Source organism: Oncorhynchus masou, unplaced genomic scaffold (assembly GCF_036934945.1).
Source record: "Oncorhynchus masou masou isolate Uvic2021 unplaced genomic scaffold, UVic_Omas_1.1 unplaced_scaffold_2679, whole genome shotgun sequence".
Classification (NCBI taxonomy): Eukaryota; Metazoa; Chordata; class Actinopteri; order Salmoniformes; family Salmonidae; genus Oncorhynchus; species Oncorhynchus masou.
This window is the reverse complement of record NW_027009113.1, coordinates 25,563-49,522: the sequence shown is the minus strand read 5'-3', so window position 1 is coordinate 49,522 and position 23,960 is coordinate 25,563. Positions and strand designations below refer to the sequence as shown.

The 23,960-nt window shown below is 47.3% G+C and overlaps 1 pseudogene; it reads left to right on the top strand.

The window, feature by feature from the left end:
- The first annotated feature begins 267 nt into the window (after positions 1-267).
- On the top strand, positions 268-21,856 carry LOC135533812 (ras-related protein Rab-12-like; annotated as a pseudogene).
- Positions 21,857-23,960: the final 2,104 nt, after the last annotated feature.

Genomic DNA, 23,960 nt, shown 5'->3' with positions numbered 1-23,960 from the left:
GCCATACTGACAGGGTTCCCCTACCCATAACCCTTCCCCGTTAATCAACCGGTCCGTCGGTCGGTCAGTACATCGGCATTTCAGTTCAATTAAAAGTTTCAGAACGTAAAAACGTACTGAACGCAGCCCTTTGATTCTCTTGACAAGCAGCTAAACAATTTGGAAACTTTCCCGAACTAACTCAAAGACAAAAGGAAAAATTACTAAAAGTAGGCCTACATCGTTATTTTCTCTTTTTATAAACGTATCTAGGTGTTCAAATGTGGAATTATTGATGGATTCACGGTATGAAATCCAACGGAGGGCCGGTGGTGGATCAGCGAATGCTTCCCGGCTCTGGGGGCACAGTCTCGCCGCAGGAAGATGCCGCCCAGACCCGCCGATTATAAACTTCAGATCATTATCATTGGCTCCCGTGGAGTAGGCAAAACCAGTCTAATGGAGAGGTTTACCGACGACACCTTCTGTGAAGCATGTAAATCAACCGTTGGTAAGGAATGGCCTTGAATATCGTTAGCCTCCTTGCTAGCCAAACCCTCGGCTAGTTAGCAAGCAATGTTTACACTAACTACATGACTTGACAAAACCGACCTAGCTCATCGTTTACCTGTATAAACATTTATCTGTCGGCCTGTAGTCACCAGCATAGATTATTATTTTTACGACAAGTTTGTAAAGAAGTTGGTAACTACAAGGGGACAACACTGCCATGTTTTTAAAACCTTGAGGTTGTTGTTGACATGCATGTGTCAACCCGACAGACACACTGAGACCCTAGTAGTGTTACTGAAGCCCTGTCCATCAGCGACACTAGACGTTACTGAGGGCCCAAGTAACGGTACCTGATGCCTTGTCAGAAGTGTTGTTGTTGCTAAGCTACCTTGTACCAGAGGAACACAAAGGTGGCTTTCAGTATTCTGTCATAAATAAATATAAACTGTCTACTACATTTAACTTACTTTAGAACCAACACATCCAGCGTAATTATCAATTGACGTTTCAAATATCCTGGGACTTAGTGTGAGGGCGAAGACAATGTATCCGTTCTAGACACAGACAATGATCATGTTCTAGACAGACAATGTATCTGTAGTTCTAGATCTATATTGTCTGTCTTTGTGACACTTTCAGGGTCTGTTTCTGAACCTCTCGTTCTGTGGCCCAACACTGGTCCCTGGGATGTTCCAGACTGGTCCTCATGTTTTTAACTGACACTGATTTAGTCACTACTCTTAGCCTAGTTTCTGGAGGCCTAAACGGGTTTCCTAGTTTCTGGAGGCCTAGTTTCTGAGGTACACGGTCCTAGTTTCACTGGAGGTCCTAGTTTCTGAGGATGTCCTAGTTTCTGGAGGTCAAACGTCCTAGTTTTGGATGCCTACACGGTCTTGAAAGATTGGAGATCATATATTGCCGGTCACTTGTCGGTCCTCACGGTTTGTGCTCAAGCCTGATCCAGTTAAATCCTCCACACAGGGAGGATTTAGAACGGATACATTGTCTGTCTAGAACGGATACATTGTCTGTCTAGAACGGATACATTGTCTGTCTAGAACGGATACATTGTCTGTCTAGAACGGATACATTGTCTGTCTAGAACGGATACATTGTCTGTCTAGAACGGATACATTGTCTGTCTACGGAACGGATACATTGTCTGTCTAGAACGGATACATTGTCTGTCTAGAACGGATACATTGTCTGTCTAGAACGGATACATTGTCTGTCTAGAACGGATACATTGTCTGTCTAGAACGGATACATTGTCTGTCTAGATAACGGCTACATTGTCTGTCTAGAACGGATACATTGTCTGTCTAGAAGAGTGACTTCCACTCTTACAAAGTCATTGTAGTATGACCATACCATCTGTGTGCCAAGTCACCAATTATTTGATTCTCCTCACGCAAAGCACCGAGGGAATCTGGCTTGCCTTGCTGACAGGCAAGAGAACTCATGTTTCAACTGTTGTGAAACAGTCTCCTGAGGTAGATCAAGCAGACCACTACAGGAACTTGGATACACATGCAGATTGATGTTTATTATCATGAGTCATGTCCTGGATGCAGAACTGAACAGTTTCCCCATAGATAGACCAGCTACAAAGTCAAAATTGTAAAAATTCATAAAAACAAAAAAATTGCTTAGGCATTAGGGTTAGCAGTGTGGTTAAGGTAAGGCATTACGGTTAGCAGTGTGGTTAAGGTAAGGCAAATGCAGTTGCAGTGTAGTTAAGCGTTAGGGTTAGCAGTGTGGCTAGGCATTAGCAGTGTGGTTAGGCGGTAGGGTTAGCAGTGTGGTTAAGGTTTGGGTTAGCTGTCTGGTAAGTTAGATTTATAATAAGATTTAATGACTTTGTGGCTGTGCTAGCTAGTGACAGAAGGGTTAGGGTCTTTGTGGCTGTGCTAGCTAGTGACAGAAGGGTTAGGGTCTTTGTGGCTGTGCTGAAGCAGCGGTGACAGAAGGGTTAGGTCTTTGTGGCTGTGCTAGCTAGTGACAGAAGGGTTAGGGTCTTTGTGGCTGTGCTAGCTAGTGACAGAAGGGTTAGGGTCTTTGTGGCTGTGCTAGCTAGTGACAGAAGGGTTATGGTCTTTGTGGCTGTGCTAGCTAGTGACAGAAGGGTTAGGTCTTTATGGCTGTGCTAGCTAGTGACAGAAGGGCTAGGTCTTTGTGGCTGTGCTAGCTAGTGACAGAAGGTTAGGTGATTTATTCTAGCTAGTGACAGAAGGGTTAGGTCTTTGTGGCATGGAACTAGCTAGTGACAGAAGGGTTATGATGGCCTTTGTACACCCATAACTGTGACACACACACATAGCCATGGAACTTACCCAGGACAGAAGGGCTGCCACTGTCCCCTCTCCTCACACTCTGACACTCTCCTCTGGCAGCTGCCACTTCTGGCCTCCATCTTGTTGTGGCTGTGCATCCTGGGTACACAGCTCTGTCTCTGTCTGATCTCTATTCTATCTGTCTCTTCTCTCTCTGTGTCTCTCTCTCTCTCTGTGACACACACACACAGCCTGTCTCTCCTCTGTCTCTCTCTCTCTCTGTCACTCTCCTCTGCCCTCTGTCTCTCTCTCTCTGTCTCTCTTTCTCTGTCTCTGATACTCTCCTCTCTGGCAGCTGCCACTCCCCCTCTGTCTCTCTCATCTCTCTCTCTCTCTGTCTCTCCTGGTACACAGCTCTGTCTGTCTGTCTCTCTCGGTCTCTCGGTCTCTCTCTCTCTCTGTGTGTCTCTCTCTCTGTCTCTCTCTCTCTGTCTCTCTCTCTCTGTCTCTCTCTCTGTGTCTCTCTCTCTGTCTCTCTCTGTCTCTCTGTCTCTGTCTCTCTGTCTTTCTCTGTGTCTCTCTGTGTCTGTCTCTCTCTCTCTGTCTCTCTCTCTCTGTGTCTCTCTGTCTCTGTCTCTCTCTCTGTCTCTCTCTCTCTGTGTCTCTCTGTCTCTCTCTCTCGGTCTCTGTCTCTCTCTGTGTCTCTCTCTGTCTGTCTCTGTGTCTCTCTCTGTGTCTCTCTCTATCTCTGTGAAGCGGGCAGCTTTTTTGGATGGTCATATTGGACCCTGCGAGGGTCTCCGTCTGTGTGCTTGTTCATGGTTGTTTTGATGACAGGAAGTGAGGAGGAAAACTGCTGTGGACTTTTGCATAAATATTGAAATAAATGTCTGAAATGTGTCATCATCCCAGTCTGTCATAAACAAAATATTTGATGTAGAATATCTTTACATTTCTAGCACAGAAGTTTGTGATTTAAAATGACAACTTTTTCCTTGTTGTAGTATTTCTCCATGAATTCTTCTATTCCAAAGTGCTTTGGAAAGAACCTGCTACTTGAACTAGCCTGTTTGTCAAGTTGTCACGTTTTCCATGCTCTTTCCCCTGTTTCTGATTTGGCTGGCTAGGATTGATAGGCAGGCTGGCTGGCTGGCTGATAGGCAGGCTGGCTGATAGGCAGGCTGACTGGGCTGGCTGATTGATAGGCTGGCTGGCTGGCTGATAGGCAGGCTGGCTACAGGCTGGCTGGCTGATAGGCAGGCTGGCTGGCAGGCTGGCTGGCTGGCTGGCTGATGGCAGGCAGGCTGGCTGGCAGGCTGGCTGGCTGATAGGCAGGCTGGCTGGCTGGCTGGCTGATAGGCTGGCTACGGAATGACAGGGGGAAAGCGCATGGAAAAACATGACAAAAGACACATTTGGCCCTGTTTTCTTCCTGTAGGAGAGATTTTAAGATCAAGACGGTGGAGCTGAGAGGGAAGAAGATCAGGTTGCAGATCTGGTGAGTCAACAGGAAACAGGAAGTCATCATAGGCCTCTGTCTGTTCCACTATCTCACGCAGAAATGTGTTTACCCCTGTTAGTGAGCATTTTCTCCTTTGCCAAGATAATCCATCCACCTGACAGGTGGCATATCAAAATCTGATTAAACAGCATGATCATTTCACAGGTGCACCTGGTGCTCGGGGACAATAAAAGGCCACTCTAAAATGTGCAGTTTTGTTAAACAACACAATTGCCACAGATGTCTCACGTTTTGAGGGAGTGCAATTGCCCCGGCTGCCTGCAGGAATGTCAACCAGAGCTGTTGCCAGAGAAATGTTATGTTAATTACTTTACCATAAGCTGCCTCAACGTCATTTTAGGGACTTTGGCAGTACATCCGACGGGCCTCACAACCGCAGACCACGTGTATGGCGTGGCGTGTGCGAGCGGTTTGCTGATGTCAACGTTGTGAACAGACTGCCCCGTGGTGGTGGGGGGTAGGCATAAGCAAAGACAATGAATACAGTTGCATTTTTATTGATGGCACTTTGAATTTACAGATATACCGTGACGAGATATTTGTTTTTAAGAGGTATTTGTGATCAACAGATGGGTGCCTATTCCCGGTCATGTGAAATCCATAGATTAGGTCTAATTTATTTATTTCAATTGACTGATTTCCTCATATGAACGGTCACTCAGTAAATATATTTTTTACTTGACCTTTTACTAGGCAAGTTATTTAAGAACAAATTCTTATAATTTGAACAAACTCTTATTTTCATGACGGCCTAGAACAGTGGGGTTAAACTGCCTTGTTCAGGGGTAGAACAACAGATTTTTTACCTTGTCAGCTCGGGGATTTGATCTTGCAACCTTTCGGTTACTGGCCCAATGCTCTAACCACTAGGCTACCTGGCTCTAACCGCTGGGCGCCCTCTCCTCTAACCACTAGGCTACCTGCCGCCCCTCCCTCCTAACCACTAGGCTACGCTGCCGCCCCTCCCCCTCTAACCACTAGGCTACGCTGCCGCCCCCTCCACTCTAACCACTAGGCTACGCTGCCGCCCCCTCCCCTCTAACCACTACGCGCCGGGCTTCGCGCCGCCTCCCCCTCCACTCTAACCACTAGGCTACGCTGCCGCCCTCCACTTTAACCACTAGGCTACACTGCCACCCCTCCCCTCTAACCACTAGGCTACGCTGCCGCCCCTCCCCCTCTAACCACTAGGCTACCTGCCGCCCTCCCTCTAACCACTAGGCTACGCTGCCGCCCCTCCCCTCTAACCACTAGGCTACGCTGCCGCCCCCCTCTAACCACTAGGCTACGCTGCCGCCCCTCCCTCTAACCACTAGGCTACGCTGCCGCCCCTCCCTCTAACCACTAGGCTACGCTGCCGCCCTCCCCTCCCTCTAACCACTAGGCTACGCTTGCCGCCCCTATTCCTCTAACCACTAGGCTACGCTGCCGCCTCCCCCTCTAACCACTAGGCTACGCTGCCGCCCCTATTCCTCTAACCACTAGGGCTACGCTGCCGCCCCTCCCTCTAACCACTAGGCAGGCTAACCACGCCCCTCCACTCTAACCACTAGGCTACGCTCCTGCCGCCCTCCCCTCTAACCACACTAGGCCACTGCCGCCTCCTCTAACCCCCCTCCCCTCTAACCACTAGGCTACGCTGCCGCTCCTCCCCTCTAACCACTAGGCTACGCTGCCGCCCCTCCCTCTAACCACTAGGCTACGCCCCTCCCCCTCTAACCACTGGGCTACGCTGCCGCCCCTCCCCTCTAACCACTAGGCTACCCTGCCGCCTATTCCTCTCCACTCTAACCACTAGGCTACGCTGCCGCCCCTCCCCTAACCACTAGGCCACGCTGCCGCCCCCCTCCCTCTAACCACAGGCTAGGCTAACGCTAGGCTCGCTGCCGCCCCTCCCCTCTAACCACTACGCTGGCTACGCTGCTGCTGCCCCCCCCTCTAACCACTAGGCTACGCTGCCGCCCCTCCCCTCTAACCACTAGGCTACGCTGCCGCCCCTCCCCTCTAACCACTAGGCTACGCTAGCCGTTATGATCTGCCGCCCCCTGACCATCCACTCAAGAAGACATTGTCCCGTGGCTGAATGCAGTTTGATGACCCCTGACATACAACATTAAGTGACGCTCTCAGTCGACAGTAATCGACCGTTCTGTCTTGTTCACTTCCGCTGCACAGAGTAGCTGACCTTTTCATGCTACGGCTACATGACACCACAGATACTGTAGCTACACATGCTGATGTTGCCATGTAGGATGAGTGTGTGACTGCTACCTGGGCTGAAATGTGTGCATAGCCTTCACTGATAACACAATTTGTTCTGTTTTACCGACCTCGTCCCTCATCCACTCCCAATCTCTCGTGTCCCTACCTCCACCATCCCCCGCCTCCCCTCTAACCACTAGGCTACGCCGATTCAGGATGACTGTCTACGTACGCCGCCTCCCCTCTAACCACTAGGCTGCTGACTGCCTCCTCTCACCACCTGGTCTTGGCTGAGGCTCCATCACTGTGTCAGTCAACCCTAACGCTCCCTCTTTTGTCAGTCTGCCTTAACTTGCCCTTTCTAACCACTGACCGGTCTGTCAGCCACTAATCTCTCTCTTGGCCTGTCTGTCAGCCCTAACCGCTCTCTTGTCCTGTCTGTACGCTAGCCCTAACCGTCTTTGGCCTGCTCTGTCAGCCCTAACCGCTGCCGCCCCTCCCCCTCTTGGCCTGTCAGTCAGCCCTAACCGCTAACCACTCTCTTGGCCTGTCTGTCAGCCCTAACCAACCGCTTCTAACCACTGAGCCTGTCAGTCAGCCCTAACCGCTCTCTTGGCCTGTCTGTCAGCCATAACCGCTCTCTTGGCCTGTCTGTCAGCCATAACCGCCTCTCTTGGCCTGTCTGTCAGCCATAACCCTCTCTCTTGGCCTGTCAGTCAGCCCTAACCACTCTCTTGGCCTGTCAGTCAGCCCTAACCTCTCTCTTGGCCTGTCAGTCAGCCCTAACCTCTCTCTGGTCAGTCTGTCAGCCCCTCCCCCCAACCGCTCCCCTCTAACCACTGGGCTACCTGTCAGTCAGCCCTAACCTCTCCCCTCTGGCCTGTCAGTCAGCCCTAACCACTCTTGGCCTGTCAGTCAGCCCTAACCACTCTCTTGGCCTGTCAGTCAGCCCTAACCTCTCTCTTGGCCTGTCAGTCAGCCCTAACCTGCCGCCCTATTCTCTTGGCCTGTCAGTCAGCCCTAACCTTTCTAACCACTGGCCTGTCAGTCAGCCCTAACCACTTCATGGGAGGCAAACATCTAACCCTGCTTTGTCACTTCTACTCCCTCTAACCACTACTGCTGCTAACCATACGTTGCCGCCCCTCCCCTCTAACCACTGACTGGCTGGTGGACTGACTGGCTGGTGGACTAACCACTGGCTGGTGGACTGACTGACTGACTGGTGTACTGACTGACTGGCTGGGGTGTAGCCCCCTGACTGACTGGCTGGTGTACTGACTGACTGGCAGTAATGGTGTACTGACTGACTGGCTGGTGTACTGACTGACTGACTGGCTGGCGGACTGGACTGACTGGCTGGTGTACTGTCCCTACCTCCACCCATCCCCGACTGGCTGATACTCGTGGACTGACTGGCTGGTGGACTGACTTGGCTGGTGGACTGACTGACTGGCTGGTGTACTGACTGACTGGCTGTGTACTGACTGACTGGCTGTCAGTGTACTGACTGACTGGCTGGTGTACTGACTGACTGGCTGGTGTACTGACTGACTGGCTGGTGTACTGACTGACTGGCTGGTGTACAGTGACTGACTGGCTGGTGTACTGACTGACTGGCTGGTGTACTGACTGACTGGCTGGTGTACTGGACTGACTGGACTGGCTGGCGGACTGACTGACTGGCTGGTGTACTGACTGACTGACTGGCTGGCGGACTGACTGACTAGCTGGTGGACTGACTGACTGGTTGCTAGTTGGCGGACTGACTGACTGGCTGGTGGATTGGCTGACTGACTGGCTGGCTGGCGGACTGGCTGGCTGGCTGGCTGGCGGGACTGAGCGGGCTGGCTGGCCGGCTGGCTGGCGGACTGACTGGCGGGCTGGCGGGACTGACTGGTGGCGGGACTGGCTGGCTGGCGGACTGGCTGGCTGGCTGGCGGACTGGCGGGCGGACTGGCTGGACTGACTGACTGGCGGGACTGACTGGCTGGCGGACTGACTGACTGGCTGGCGGACTGACTGGCTGGCGGACTGACTGACTGGCTGGCGGACTGGCTGGCTGGCTGGCGGACTGACTGGCTGGGGCGGGCTGGCTGGGTGGACTGACTGACTGGCTGGGCGGACTGGTGACTGACTGGCTGGCGGGCTGGCTGGTGGACTGACTGGCGGATTGGCTGGACTGACTGGCTGGCTGGCGGACTGACTGGCTGGCTGGCCCGGACTGACGGACTGGCTGGCTGGCGGACTGACTGACTGGCTGCCCGGACTGGCTGGCTGGCGGACTGACTGACTGGCTGGCTGGCGGACTGACTGACTGGCTGGCTGGCCGGACTGACTGACGGGCGGGCTGGCTGGTGGACTGGACTGACTGACTGGCTGGCTGGCTGGTGGACTGACTGGCGGGCGGACTGGCTGGCTGGCGACTGACTGACGGACTGGCTGGCTGGCGGACTGACTGACTGGCTGGCTGGCGGACTGGGCTGGCTGGCAGACTGACTGGCTGGCTGGCGGACTGACTGGCTGGCTTGACTGGCTGGCTGGACTGACTGACTGGCTGGCTGGCGGACGGCGGCTGGCTGGCTGGCGGACTGACTGACTGGCTGGCTGGATGGACTGACTGACTGGCTGGCTGGCGGACTGACTGACTGGCTGGCTGGCACTGGCTGGCTGGCAGACTGACTGGCTGGCGGACTGACTGACTGGCTGGCTGGCGGACTGACTGGCTGGCTGGCCCGGACTGACTGGGCGGACTGGCTGGCTGGCGGACTGACTGACTGATTGACTGGCTGGCTGACTGACTGGCTGGCTGGCGGACTGGCTGGCTGGCTGGCTGGCGGACTGACTGATTGCGGGCTGGCTGGCTGGCTGGCTGGCTGGCTGGCTGGCGGACTGACCAGCTGGCTGGCGGACTGGCTGACTGACTGGCTGGCTGGTTGAGCTGGCTGGCGGGACTGGCTGACTGATTGACTGGCTGGACTGGCTGGACTGGCTGGCTGGCTGGCTGGCGGACTGACTGGCGGGCTGGCTGGCTGGCGGACTGGCTGGCTGACTGACTGGCGGACTGACTGGCTGACTGGCTGGCTGGCTAGCGGACTGACTGACTGGCTGGCGCATTTGGCGGGCGGACTGGCGGGCTGATTGACTGACGGTCTGTTTACCACTGCACCATAGCTGGCTAGATTTGTATATGGAAATTAATTCACATGAAGTTCAGCAATTTCTTTGTTTGTTATTAGCTTTAACTAGGGCCCAGTTTTCACTGACCAACACACGTTATTAGCTTTAACTAGGGCCCAGTTTTCCCTGACCAACACATGTTATTAGCTTTAACTCGGGCCCAGTTTTCCCTGACCAACACATGTTATTAGCTTTAACTCGGGCCCAGTTTTCCTGACCAACACATGTTATTAGCTTTAACTAGGGCCCAGTTTTCCCTGACCAACACATGTTATTAGCTTTAACTAGGGCCTCATGTTTTCCCTGACCAACTCACATGTTATTAGCTTTAACTAGGTCCAGTCTTATTTTCCCCAGGTCATGTCAGGTGATGTGTGTCTGTCTCTAAAAGATCCAGTCTGATGTGGTCCCTCTAACTCATAGCTCCGGTCTGATATGTAGTGTGTGTCCTGTCTCTAACTCATGGATCCAGTCTGATGTGTGATGTGATGGTCTGATGTGTCTGTCTCTAACTCATGGATCCAGTCTGATGTGTGTCCTGTCTCTAACTCATGGATCCAGTCTGATGTGTGTCCTGTCTCTAACTCATAGATCCAGTCTGATGTGTGTGTCCTGTCTCTAACTCATAGATCCAGTCTGATGTGTGTCCTGTCTCTAACTCATGGATCCAGTCTGATGTGTGATAGATCCAGTCTGATCCTGTCTCTAACTCATAGATCCAGTCTGATGTGTGTCCTGTCTCTAACTCATGGATCCAGTCTGATGTGTGTCCTGTCTCTAACTCATGGATCCAGTCTGATGTGTGTCCTGTCTCTAACTCATGGATCCAGTCTGATGTGTGTCCTGTCTCTAACTCATAGATCCAGTCTGATGTGTGTGTCCTGTCTCTAACTCATAGATCCAGTCTGATGTGTGTCCTGTCTCTAACTCATGGATCCAGTCTGATGTGATGTGTCCTGTCTCTAACTCATAGATCCAGTCTGATGTGTGTCCTGTCTCTAACTCATAGATCAGTCTGATGTGTGTCCTGTCTCTAACTCATGGATCCAGTCTGATGTGTGTCCTGTCTCTAACTCATGGATCCAGTCTGATGTCTGTCCTGTCCCACAACTCATAGATCCAGTCTGATGTGTGTCCTGTCTCTAACTCATAGATCCAGTCTGATGTGATGTGTGTCCTGTCTCTAACTCATAGATCCAGTCTGATGTGTGTCCTGTCTCTAACTCATAGATCCAGTCTGATGTGTGTCCTGTCTCTAACTCATAGATCCAGTCTGATGTGTGTCCTGTCTCTTAACTCATAGATCCAGTCTGATGTGATGTCCTGTCTCTAACTCATAGATCCAGTCTGATCCAGTCTGATGTGTGTCCTGTCTCTAACTCATGGATCCAGTCTGATGTGTGTCCTGTCTCTAACTCATAGATCCAGTCTGATGTGTGTCCTGTCTCTAACTCATAGATCCAGTCTGATGTGTGTCCTGTCTCTAACTCATAGATCCAGTCTGATGTGTGTCCTGTCTCTAACTCATAGATCCAGTCTGATGTGTGTCCTGTCTCTAACTCATGGATCCAGTCTGATGTGTCCTGTCTCTAACTCATAGATCCAGTCTGATGTGTGTCCTGTCTCTAACTCATAGATCCAGTCTGATGTGTGTCCTGTCTCTAACTCACATAGATCCAGTCTGATGTGTGTCCTGTCTCTAACTCATAGATCCAGTCTGATGTCTGATGTGTGTCCTGTCTCTAACTCATAGATCCAGTCTGATGTGTGTCCTGTCTCTAACTCTTAGATCCAGTCTGATGTGTGTCCTGTCTATAACTCATAGATCCAGTCTGATGTGTGTCCTGTCTCTAACTCATAGATCCAGTCTGATGTGTGTCCTGTCTCTAACTCATAGATCCAGTCTGATGTGTGTCCTGTCTCTAACTCATAGATCCAGTCTGATGATGTGTCCTGTCTCTAACTCATAGATCCAGTCTGATGTGTGTCCTGTCTCTAACTCATAGATCCAGTCTGATGTGTGTCCTGTCTCTAACTCATAGATCCAGTCTGATGTGTGTCCTGTCTGGATAACTCATGGATGGATCCAGTCTAACTCATGGATCCAGTCTGATGTGTGTCCTGTCTCTAACTCATAGATCCAGTCTGATGTGTGTCCTGTCTCTAACTCATGGATCCAGTCTGATGTGTGTCCTGTCTCTAACTCATAGATCCAGTCTGATGTGTGATGTGTGTCCTGTCTCTAACTCATGGATCCAGTCTGATGTGTGTCCTGTCTCTAACTCATCCAGTCTGATGTGTGATCCTGTCTCTAAGTCATGATGTGTGATGTGTGTCCTGTCTCTAACTCATAGATCCAGTCTGATGTGTGTCCTGTCTCTAACTCATAGATCCAGTCTGATGTGTGTCCTGTCTCTAACTCATAGATCCTGATGTGTGATGTGTGTCTGTCTCTCAATAGATCCAGTCTGATGTGTGTCCTGTCTCTAACTCATAGATCCAGTCTGATGTGTGTCCTGTCTCTTAACTCATAGATCCAGTCTGATGTGTGTCCTGTCTCTAACTCATGGATCCAGTCTGATGTGTGTCCTGTCTCTAACTCATAGATCCAGTCTGATGTGTGTCCTGTCTCTAACTCATGGATCCAGTCTGAGTCTCTAACTCATAGATCCATGTGTGATGTGTGTCCTGTCTCTAACTCATAGATCCAGTCTGATGTGTGTCCTGTCTCTAACTCATAGATCCAGTCTGATGTGTGTCCTGTCTCTAACTCATAGATCCAGTCTGATGTGTGTCCTGTCTCTAACTCATAGATCCAGTCTGATGTGTGTCCTGTCTCTAACTCATGGATCCAGTCTGATGTGTGTCCTGTCTCTAACTCCAGTCCTGATGTGTGTCCTGTCTCTAACTCATGGATCCAGTCTGATGTGTGTCCTGTCTCTAACTCATAGATCCAGTCTGATGTGTGTCCTGTCTCTAACTCATGGATCCAGTCTGATGTGTGATGTGTCCTGTCTCTAACTCATAGATCCAGTCTGATGTGTGTCCTGTCTCTAACTCATGGATCCAGTCTGATGTGTGTCCTGTCTCCTAACTCATAGATCCAGTCTGATGTGTCCTGTAACTCATAGATCCAGTCTGATGTGTCCTGTCTCTAACTCAGATCCAGTCTGATGTGTGTCCTGTCTCTAACTCATGGATCCAGTCTGATGTGTGTCCTGTCTCTCTCATAGATCCAGTCTGATGATCCAGTCTGATGTGTGTCCTGTCTCTAACTCATAGATCCAGTCTGATGTCTCTAACTCATAGTCCTGTCCTGTCTCTAACTCATAGATCCAGTCTGATGTGTGATGTGTGTCCTGTCTCTAACTCATAGATCCAGTCTGATGTGTGTCCTGTCTCTAACTCATAGATCCAGTCTGATGTGTGTCCTGTCTCTAACTCATAGATCCAGTCTGATGTGTGTCCTGTCTCTAACTCAATAGATCCAGTCTGATGTGTGTGTGTGTCCTGTCTCTAAGATCCAGTCTGATGTGTGTCCTGTCTCTAACTCATAGATCCAGTCTGATGTGTGTCCTGTCTCTAACTCATAGATCCAGTCTGATGTGTGTCCTGTCTCTAACTCATAGATCCAGTCTGATGTGTCCTGTCTCTAACTCATAGATCCAGTCTGATGTCTGAGTCTGATGTGTGTCCTGTCTCTAACTCATAGATCCAGTCTGATGTGTGTCCTGTCTCTAACTCATAGATCCAGTCTGATGTGTGTCCTGTCTCTAACTCATAGATCCAGTCTGATGTGTGTCCTGTCTCTAACTCATAGATCCAGTCTGATGTGTGTCCTGTCTCTAACTCATAGATCCAGTCTGATGTGTGTCCTGTCTCTAACTCATGGTGATGTGTGTCCTGTCTCTAACTCATGGATCCAGTCTGATGTGTGTCCTGTCTCTAACTCATGGATCCAGTCTGATGTGTGTCCTGTCTCTAACTCATGGATCCAGTCTGATGATGTGTCCTGTCTCTAACTCATAGATCCAGTCTGATGATCCAGTCTGATGTGTGTCCTGTCTCTAACTCATAGATCCAGTCTGATGTGTGTCCTGTCTCTAACTCATAGATCCAGTCTGATGTGTGTCCTGTCTCTAACTCATGGATCCAGTCTGATGTGTGTCCTGTCTGTAACTCATAGATCCAGTCTGATGTGTGTCCTGTCTCTGGATCCAGTCTGATGTCTGTCCTGTCTCTAACTCATAGATCAGTCTGATCCAGTCTAGATCCAGTCTGTGTGTCCTGTCTCTAACTCATGGATCCAGTCTGATGTGTCCTGTCTCTAACTCATAGATCCAGTCTGATGTGTGACGTGTCCTGTCTCTAACTCATAGATCCAGTCTGATGTGTGTCCTGTCTCTAACTCATGGATCCAGTCTGATGTGTCCTGTCTCTAACTCATAGATCCAGTCTGATGTGTGACGTGTCCTGTCTCTAACTCATGGATCCAGTCTGATGTGTGTCCTGTCTCTAACTCATGGATCCAGTCTGATGTCCTGTGGACGTGTCCTGTCTCTAACTCATGGATCCAGTCAGATGTGTGTCCTGTCTCTAACTCATAGATCCAGTCTGATGTGTGACGTGTCCTGTCTCTAACTCATGGATCCAGTCTGATATGTGTCCTGTCTCTAACTCATGGATCCAGTCTGATGTGTGTCCTGTCTCTAACTCAGATCCAGTCTGATGTGTGTCCTGTCTCTAACTCATAGATCCAGTCTGATGATGATGTGTCCTGTCTCTAACTCATAGATCCAGTCTGATGTCTGTCCTGTCTCTAACTCATAGATCCAGTCTGATGTGTGTCCTGTCTCTAACTCATAGATCCAGTCTGATATGTGATGTGTGTCCTGTCTCTAACTCATAGATCCAGTCTGATGTGTGTCCTGTCTCTAACTCATAGATCCAGTCTGATGTGTGTCCTGTCTATAACTCATGGATCCAGTCTGATGTGTGTCCTGTCTCTAACTCTTGCGATCCAGTCTGATGGATCCAGTCTGTTATGTGATGTCTGTCCTGTCTCTAACTCACAGATCCAGTCCTGATGTGTGTCCTGTCTCTAACTCATAGATCCAGTCTGATGTGTGTCCTGTCTCTAACTCATAGATCCAGTCTGATGTGTGTCCTGTCTCTAACTCATAGATCCAGTCTGATGTGTGTCCTGTCTCTAACTCATAGATCCAGTCTGATGTGTGTCCTGTCTCTAACTCATGATCCATGTGTGTCCTGTCTCTAACTCATAGATCCAGTCTGATGTGTGTCCTGTCTCTAACTCATAGATCCAGTCTGATGTGTGTCCTGTCTCTAACTCATAGATCCAGTCTGATGTGTGTCCTGTCTCTAACTCATAGATCCAGTCTGATGTGTGTCCTGTCTCTAACTCATAGATCCAGTCTGATGTGTGTCCTGTCTCTAACTCATAGATCCAGTCTGATGTGTGTCCTGTCTCTAACTCATAGATCCATGTGTGTCCTGTCTCTAACTCATAGATCCAGTCTGATGTGTCCTGTCTCTAACTCATAGATCCAGTCTGATGTGTGTCCTGTCTCTAACTCATAGATCCAGTCTGATGTGTGTCCTGTCTCTAACTCATAGATCCAGTCTGATGTGTGTCCTGTCTCTAACTCATAGATCCAGTCTGATGTGTGTCCTGTCTCTAACTCATAGATCCAGTCTGAGTCTGATGTGTGTCCTGTCTCTAACTCATAGATCCAGTCTGATGTGTGTCCTGTCTCTAACTCATAGATCCAGTCTGATGTGTGTCCTGTCTCTAACTCATGGATCCAGTCTGATGTGTGTCCTGTCTCTAACTCATAGATCCAGTCTGATGTGTGTCCTGTCTCTAACTCATAGATCCAGTCTGATGTGTGTCCTGTCTCTAACTCATGGATCCAGTCTGATGTGTGTCCTGTCTCTAACTCATAGATCCAGTCTGATGTGTGTCCTGTCTCTAACTCATAGATCCAGTCTGATGTGTCCTGTCTCTAACTCATGGATCCAGTCTGATGTGTGTCCTGTCTCTAACTCATAGATCCAGTCTGATGTGTGTCCTGTCTCTAACTCATAGATCCAGTCTGATGTGTGATGTGTGTCCTGTCTCTAACTCATAGATCCAGTCTGATGTGTGTCCTGTCTCTAACTCATAGATCCAGTCTGATGTGTGTCCTGTCTCTAACTCATAGATCCAGTCTGATGTGTGTCCTGTCTCTAACTCATGGATCCAGTCTGATGTGTGTCCTGTCTCTAACTCATAGATCCAGTCTGATGTGTGATGATCCAGTCTGATGTGTGTCCTTTCTCTAACTCATAGATCCAGTCTGATGTGTGTCCTGTCTCTAACTCATAGATCCAGTCTGATGTCTGTGTCCTGTCTCTAACTCATAGATCCAGTCTGATGTGTCCTGTCTCTAATCCAGATCCTGATGTGTGTCCTGTCTCTAACTCATAGATCCAGTCTGATGTGTGTCCTGTCTCTAACTCATAGATCCAGTCTGATGTGTGTCCTGTCTCTAACTCATAGATCCAGTCTGATGTGTGTCCTGTCTCTAACTCATAGATCCAGTCTGATGTGTGTCCTGTCTCTAACTCATAGATCCAGTCTGATGTCTGTCCTGTCTCTAACTCATAGATCCAGTCTGATGTCTGATGATGTGTCCTGTCTCTAACTCATAGATCCAGTCTGATGTGTGTCCTGTCTCTAACTCATGGATCCAGTCTGATGTGTGTCCTGTCTCTAACTCATAGATCCAGTCTGATGTGTGTCCTGTCTCTAACTCATAGATCCAGTCTGATGTGTGTCCTGTCTCTAACTCATAGATCCAGTCTGATGTGTGTCCTGTCTCTAACTCATAGATCCAGTCTGATGTGTGTCCTGTCTCTAACTCATGGATCCAGTCTGATGTGTGTCCTGTCTCTAACTCATAGATCCAGTCTGATGTGTGTCCTGTCTCTAACTCATAGATCCAGTCTGATGTGTCCTGTCTCTAACTCATAGATCCAGTCTGATGTGTGTCCTGTCTCTAACTCATAGATCCAGTCTGATGTGTGTCCTGTCTCTAACTCATAGATCCAGTCTGATGTGTGTCCTGTCTCTAACTCATAGATCCAGTCTGATGTGTGTCCTGTCTCTAACTCATAGATCCAGTCTGATGTGTGTCCTGTCTCTAACTCATAGATCCAGTCTGATGTGTGTCCTGTCTCTAACTCATGGATCCAGTCTGATGTGTGTCCTGTCTCTAACTCATGATGATCCAGTCTGATGTGTGTCCTGTCTCTAACTCATAGATCCAGTCTGATGTGTGTCCTGTCTCTAACTCATAGATCCAGTCTGATGTGTGTCCTGTCTCTAACTCATAGATCCAGTCTGATGTGTGTCCTGTCTCTAACTCATAGATCCAGTCTGATGTGTGTCCTGTCTCTAACTCATGGATCCAGTCTGATGTGTGTCCTGTCTCTAACTCATAGATCCAGTCTGATGTGTGTCCTGTCTCTAACTCATAGATCCAGTCTGATGTGTGTCCTGTCTCTAACTCATAGATCCAGTCTGATGTGTGTCCTGTCTCTAACTCATAGATCCAGTCTGATGTGTGTCCTGTCTCTAACTCTTAGATCCAGTCTGATGTGTGTCCTGTCTCTAACTCATGGATCCAGTCTGATGTGTGTCCTGTCTCTAACTCATGGATCCAGTCTGATGTGTGTCCTGTCTCTAACTCATAGATCCAGTCTGATGTGTGTCCTGTCTCTAACTCATAGATCCAGTCTGATGTGTGTCCTGTCTCTAACTCATAGATCCAGTCTGATGTGTGTCCTGTCTCTAACTCATAGATCCAGTCTGATGTGTGTCCTGTCTCTAACTCATAGATCCAGTCTGATGTGTGTCCTGTCTCTAACTCATAGATCCAGTCTGATAGATGTGATGTGTGTCCTGTCTCTAACTCATGGATCCAGTCTGATGTGTGTCCTGTCTCTAACTCATGGATCCAGTCTGATGTGTGTCTTGTCTCTAACTCATGGATCCAGTCTGATGTGTGTCCTGTCTCTAACTCATGGATCCAGTCTGATGTGTGTCCTGTCTCTAACTCATAGATCCAGTCTGATGTGTGTCCTGTCTCTAACTCATGGATCCAGTCTGATGATGTGATGTGTGTCCTGTCTCTAACTCATAGATCCAGTCTGATGTGTGTCCTGTCTCTAACTCATAGATCCAGTCTGATGTGTGTCCTGTCTCTAACTCATAGATCCAGTCTGATGTGTGTCCTGTCTCTAACTCATGGATCCAGTCTGATGTGTGTCCTGTCTCTAACTCATAGATCCAGTCTGATGTGTGATGTGATGTGTCCTGTCTCTAACTCATAGATCCATCTGATGTGTCCTGTCTCTAACTCATGGATCCAGTCTGATGTGTGTCCTTTCTCTAACTCATGGATCCAGTCTGATGTGTGTCCTGTCTCTAACTCATAGATCCAGTCTGATGTGTGTCCTGTCTCTAATAGATCCAGTCTGATGTGTCCTGTCTCTAACTCTGGATCCAGTCTGATGTGTGTCCTGTCTCTAACTCATAGATCCAGTCTGATGTGTGTCCTGTCTCTAACTCATAGATCCAGTCTGATGTGTGTCCTGTCTCTAACTCATAGATCCAGTCTGATGTGTGTCCTGTCTCTAACTCATAGATCCAGTCTGATGTGTGTCCTGTCTCTAACTCATAGATCCAGTCTGATGTGTGTCCTGTCTCTAACTCATAGATCCAGTCTGATGTCTGTCCTGTCTCTAACTCATAGATCCAGTCTGATGTGTGTCCTGTCTCTAACTCATAGATCCAGTCTGATGTGTGTCCTGTCTCTAACTCATAGATCCAGTCTGATGTGTGTCCTGTCTCTAACTCATGGATCCAGTCTGATGTCTGATGTGTGTCCTGTCTCTAACTCATAGATCCAGTCTGATGTGTGTCCTGTCTCTAACTCATAGATCCAGTCTGATGTGTGTCCTGTCTCTAACTCATAGATCCAGTCTGATGTGTGTCCTGTCTCTAACTCATAGATCCAGTCTGATGTGTGTCCTGTCTCTAACTCATAGATCCAGTCTGATGTGTGTCCTGTCTCTAACTCATAGATCCAGGATCCAGTCTAACTCATGGATCCAGTCTGATGTCTGTCCTGTCTCTAACTCATAGATCCAGTCTGATGTCTGTCCTGTCTCTAACTCATGGATCCAGTCTGATGTGTGTCCTGTCTCTAACTCATAGATCCAGTCTGATGTGTGATGTGTGTCCTGTCTCTAACTCATAGATCCAGTCTGATGTGTGTCCTGTCTCTAACTCATAGATCCAGTCTGATGTGTGTCCTGTCTCTAACTCATAGATCCAGTCTGATGTGTGTCCTGTCTCTAACTCATAGATCCAGTCTGATGTGTGTCCTGTCTCTAACTCATAGATCCAGTCTGATGTGTGTCCTGTCTCTAACTCATGGATCCAGTCTGATGTGTGTCCTGTCTCTAACTCATAGATCCAGTCTGATGTGTGTCCTGTCTCTAACTCATAGATCCAGTCTGATGTGTGTCCTGTCTCTAACTCATAGATCCAGTCTGATGTGTGTCCTGTCTCTAACTCATGGATCCAGTCTGATGTGTGTCCTGTCTCTAACTCATAGATCCAGTCTGATGTCTGTCCTGTCTCTAACTCATGGATCCAGTCTGATGTGTGTCCTGTCTCTAACTCATGGATCCAGTCTGATGTGTGTCCTGTCTCTAACTCATAGATCCAGTCTGATGTGTGACTCATGGTCCTGTCTCTAACTCATGGATCCAGTCTGATGTGTGTCCTGTCTCTAACTCATGGATCCAGTCTGATGTGTGTCCTGTCTCTAACTCATAGATCCAGTCTGATGTGTGTCCTGTCTCTAACTCATAGATCAGTCTGATGTCTGTCCTGTCTGATGTCTGATGTGTGTCCTGTCTCTAACTCTAACTCATAGATCCAGTCTGATGTGTGTCCTGTCTCTAACTCATAGATCCAGTCTGATGTGTGTCCTGTCTCTAACTCATAGATCCAGTCTGATGTGTGTCCTGTGTCTAACTCATAGATCCAGTCTGATGTCTGATGTGTGTCCTGTCTCTAACTCATAGATCCAGTCTGTGATCTAACTCATAGATCCAGTCTGTCTCTAACTCATAGATCCAGTCTGATGTGTGATGTGTGTCCTGTCTCTAACTCATGGATCCAGTCTGATGTGTGTCCTGTCTCTAACTCATAGATCCAGTCTGATGTGTGTCCTGTCTCTAACTCATAGATCCAGTCTGATGTGTGTCCTGTCTCTAACTCATGGATCCAGTCTGATGTGTGTCCTGTCTCTAACATAGATCCAGTCTGATGTCTGTCCTGGATCCAGTCTGATGTGTGTCCTGTGTCTAACTCATAGATCCAGTCTGATATGTGATGTGTCTCTAACTCATAGATCCAGTCTGATATGTGATGTGTGTCCTGTACCTCTGATGGGATACTGTAGCTGGTCAGGAGAGGTTCAACAGTATAACCTCCGCCTACTACCGTGGGGCCAAAGGCATAGTACTGGTCTATGACATCACCAAGCAGGAAACGTTCGACGACCTTCCCAAGTGGATGAAGATGATCGACAAGGTAAAAGTGATATTATCAATACATTACCTTTTTTTTTTCTCCATTGTATCCAAACTTTTATATTGCTGTTTTTTTCTCCTGCTCAGGTCAAATTTGTTATATATTTTTTTAAACTCAGGGCCTTATACATCATCGTGGATTATCATTGATAACAGAAATCATTATGTAGTACTAGGCACAAAGGACCAGCCGGAACACCACTGGGATGGGCCACATACCTCTCCTCTCTGTTACTACAGTAATATACACTACCGTTCAAAAGTTTGGGGTCACTTCGAAAATGGCCTTGTTTTTGAAAAAAAAGCAAAAAAAAAAAATGGTTTGTTATAATAATATCAAATTGATCAGAAATACAGTGTCGACATTGTTAATGTTGTAAATGACTATTGCAGCTGGAAACGGCAGATTAAAAAAAAATGGAATAGAGACCCATTATCAGCAAACATCACTCCTGTGTTCCAATGGCACATTGTGTTAGCTAATCCAAGTTTATCATTTTAAAAGGCAAATTGATCATTAGAAAACCCTTTGGAAATTAGGTTAGCACAGCTGAAAACTGTTCTGATTAAAAAGAAGCAATAAAACTGGCCTTCTTTAGACTAGTTGAGTATCTGGAGCATCAGCATTTGTGGGTTCGATTACAGGATCAAAATGGCCACAAACAAATAACTTTCTTCTGAAACTCGTCAGTCCATTCTTGTTCTGAGAAATTAAGGCTATTCCATGCGAGAAATTGCCAAGAAACTGAAGATCTCGTACAACGTTGTGTACTACACCCTTCACAGAACAGCTCAAACTGGCTCTAACCAGAATAAGAAAGAAGAGTGGGAGGCCCCGGTGCACAACTGAGCAAGAGGACAAGTACATTAGAGTGTCTAGTTTGAGAAACAGACGCCTCACAAGTCCTCAACTGGCAGCTTCATTAAATAGTACCCACAAAACACCAGTCTCAACGTCAACAGTGAAGAGGCGACTCCGGGATGCTCTTTCTATTCTGATTGGAGCTTCTGTGAAGGGAGTAGTACACAGTACATACATCTCATCTCTCACTCTCTGTCATTGGCCAGTATGCTTCAGAAGAGGCAGAGCTGCTGCTGGTGGGGAACAAGCTGGACTGTGAACCCGGACCGCATCATCACTAAACAGACTGCGGAGAGGGTGAGTCGAATACTGATCTACAATCAGTTGTGGGGAAAAACCTTCTCAGAGAGGAAATTTCCCAAGTCAGGGTTTTCTTTACTTCTAATCTTCACTGATGGATTTAACAGATTGTGTAGCGCATCACTGTACTGTACATCACTGTACTGTACATCACTGTACTGTACATCACTGTGGGGAACTGTACATCACTCTGTACATCACTGTACTGTACTGGGGTGGCAGGGTAGCCTAGTGGTTAGAGCGTTGGTAACCGGAAGGTTAGTAACCAGAAGGTTTCAAGTTCAAACCCCCGAGCTGACAAGGTACAAATCTGTCGTTCTGCCCCTGAACAGGCAGTTAACCCACTGTTCCTAGGTCCTCATTGAAAATAAGAATTTGTTCTTAACTGAGTAACTTCTTAACTGCCTAGTAAAAAAAGGTAAAATAAAAATACTGTACCACTTTGCTGTACTGTACATTTGCTGTACTGTACCACTGACGCTGTGCTGTACCACTGTACATCTGTGCTGTGCTGTACTGTGCACCATACCACTGTACTGTGCTGTACAGACTGTGCATTGTACTGTACCACTGTACATCACTGTACTAATGTACATCACTACTGTAGTGTACCGTGCTGTGGTGTACCGTGCTGTGGTGTACACCGTGCACCGTGCACTGTACCGTGCTGTGCTGTGCTGTATCTGTACCGTGCTGTGCTGTACCACTGTGCTGTACACCACTGTATACCACTGTATATTACTGTGCTGTGCACCATTATACATCACTGTACTGTACCACTGTATACATCACTGTACTGTACTGTGTGTACGTCACTGTACTGTACTGTACACTGCTATTATGTATCACTGTACTGTAACTATACAGTGTACACCACTGTACTGTACATCACTGTACTAATGTACATCACTGTACTAATGTACATCACTGTACTAATGTACATCACTGTACTAATGTACATCACTGTACTGTACTGTACTAATGTACACCACAGTACTAATGTACACCACAGTACTGTACATCACAGTACTAATATGCATCACAGTACTAATGTACATCACAGTACTAATATGCATCACAGTACTAATGTACATCACAGTACTAATATACATCACAGTACTAATATACATCACAGTACTAATATACACCACAGTACTAATGTACACCACAGTACTGTACATCACAGTACTGTACATCACAGTACTAATATACATCACAAGTACTAATATACACCACAGTACTAATGTACATCACAGTACTGTACATCACAGTACTAATGTACACCACAGTACTAATGTACACCACAGTACTGTACATCACAGTACTAATATGCATCACAGTACTAATGTACATCACAGTACTGTACATCACAGTACTAATGTACATCACAATACTAATGTACATCACAGTACTGATATACATCACAGTACTGATATACATCACAGTACTGATATACATGCAGTACTAATATACACCACAGTACTAATATACACCACAGTACTAATATACATCCCAGTACTAATATACACCACAGTACTAATATACACCACAGTACTAATATACACCACAGTACTAATATACATCAGTATATATACATCACAGTACTAATATACACCACAGTACTAATATACACCACAGTACTGTACATCACAGTACTAATATACACCAAAAGTACTAATATACATCACAGTACTAATATACACCCACAGTACTAATATACACCACAGTAGTACTAATATACACCACAGTACTAATATGTACTAATATACACCACAGTACTAATATACATCTGTACATCATCAGTACTAATATACATCACAGTACTAATATACACCACAGTACTAATATGCATCACAGTACTAATATACATCACAGTACTAATATACATCACAGTACTAATATACACCACAGTACTGTACATCCATCACTAATATACATCACAGTATGTACATCACAGTACTAATATACATCACAGTACTAATATACTTACAGTACTAATGTACTAATATACACCACAGTACTGTACATCACAGTACTAATAGACATATACTAATATACACCACAGTACTAATATACATCACAGTACTAATATACATCACAGTACTAATATGCATCACAGTACTAATATACATCACAGTACTAATATACATCACAGTACTAATATACACCACAGTACTAATATACACCACAGTACTGTACATCACAGTACTAATATACACCACAGTATTAATATACACCACAGTACTAATATACATCACAGTACTGTACATCACAGTACTAATATACACCCACAGTACTAATATACGTATAATATACACCACAGTACTAATATACATCACAGTACTAATATACATCACAGTACTAATATACCCAGTACTGTACATCACAGTACTAATATACACCACAGTACATCACAGTACTAATATACATCACAGTACATAATATGCATCACAGTACT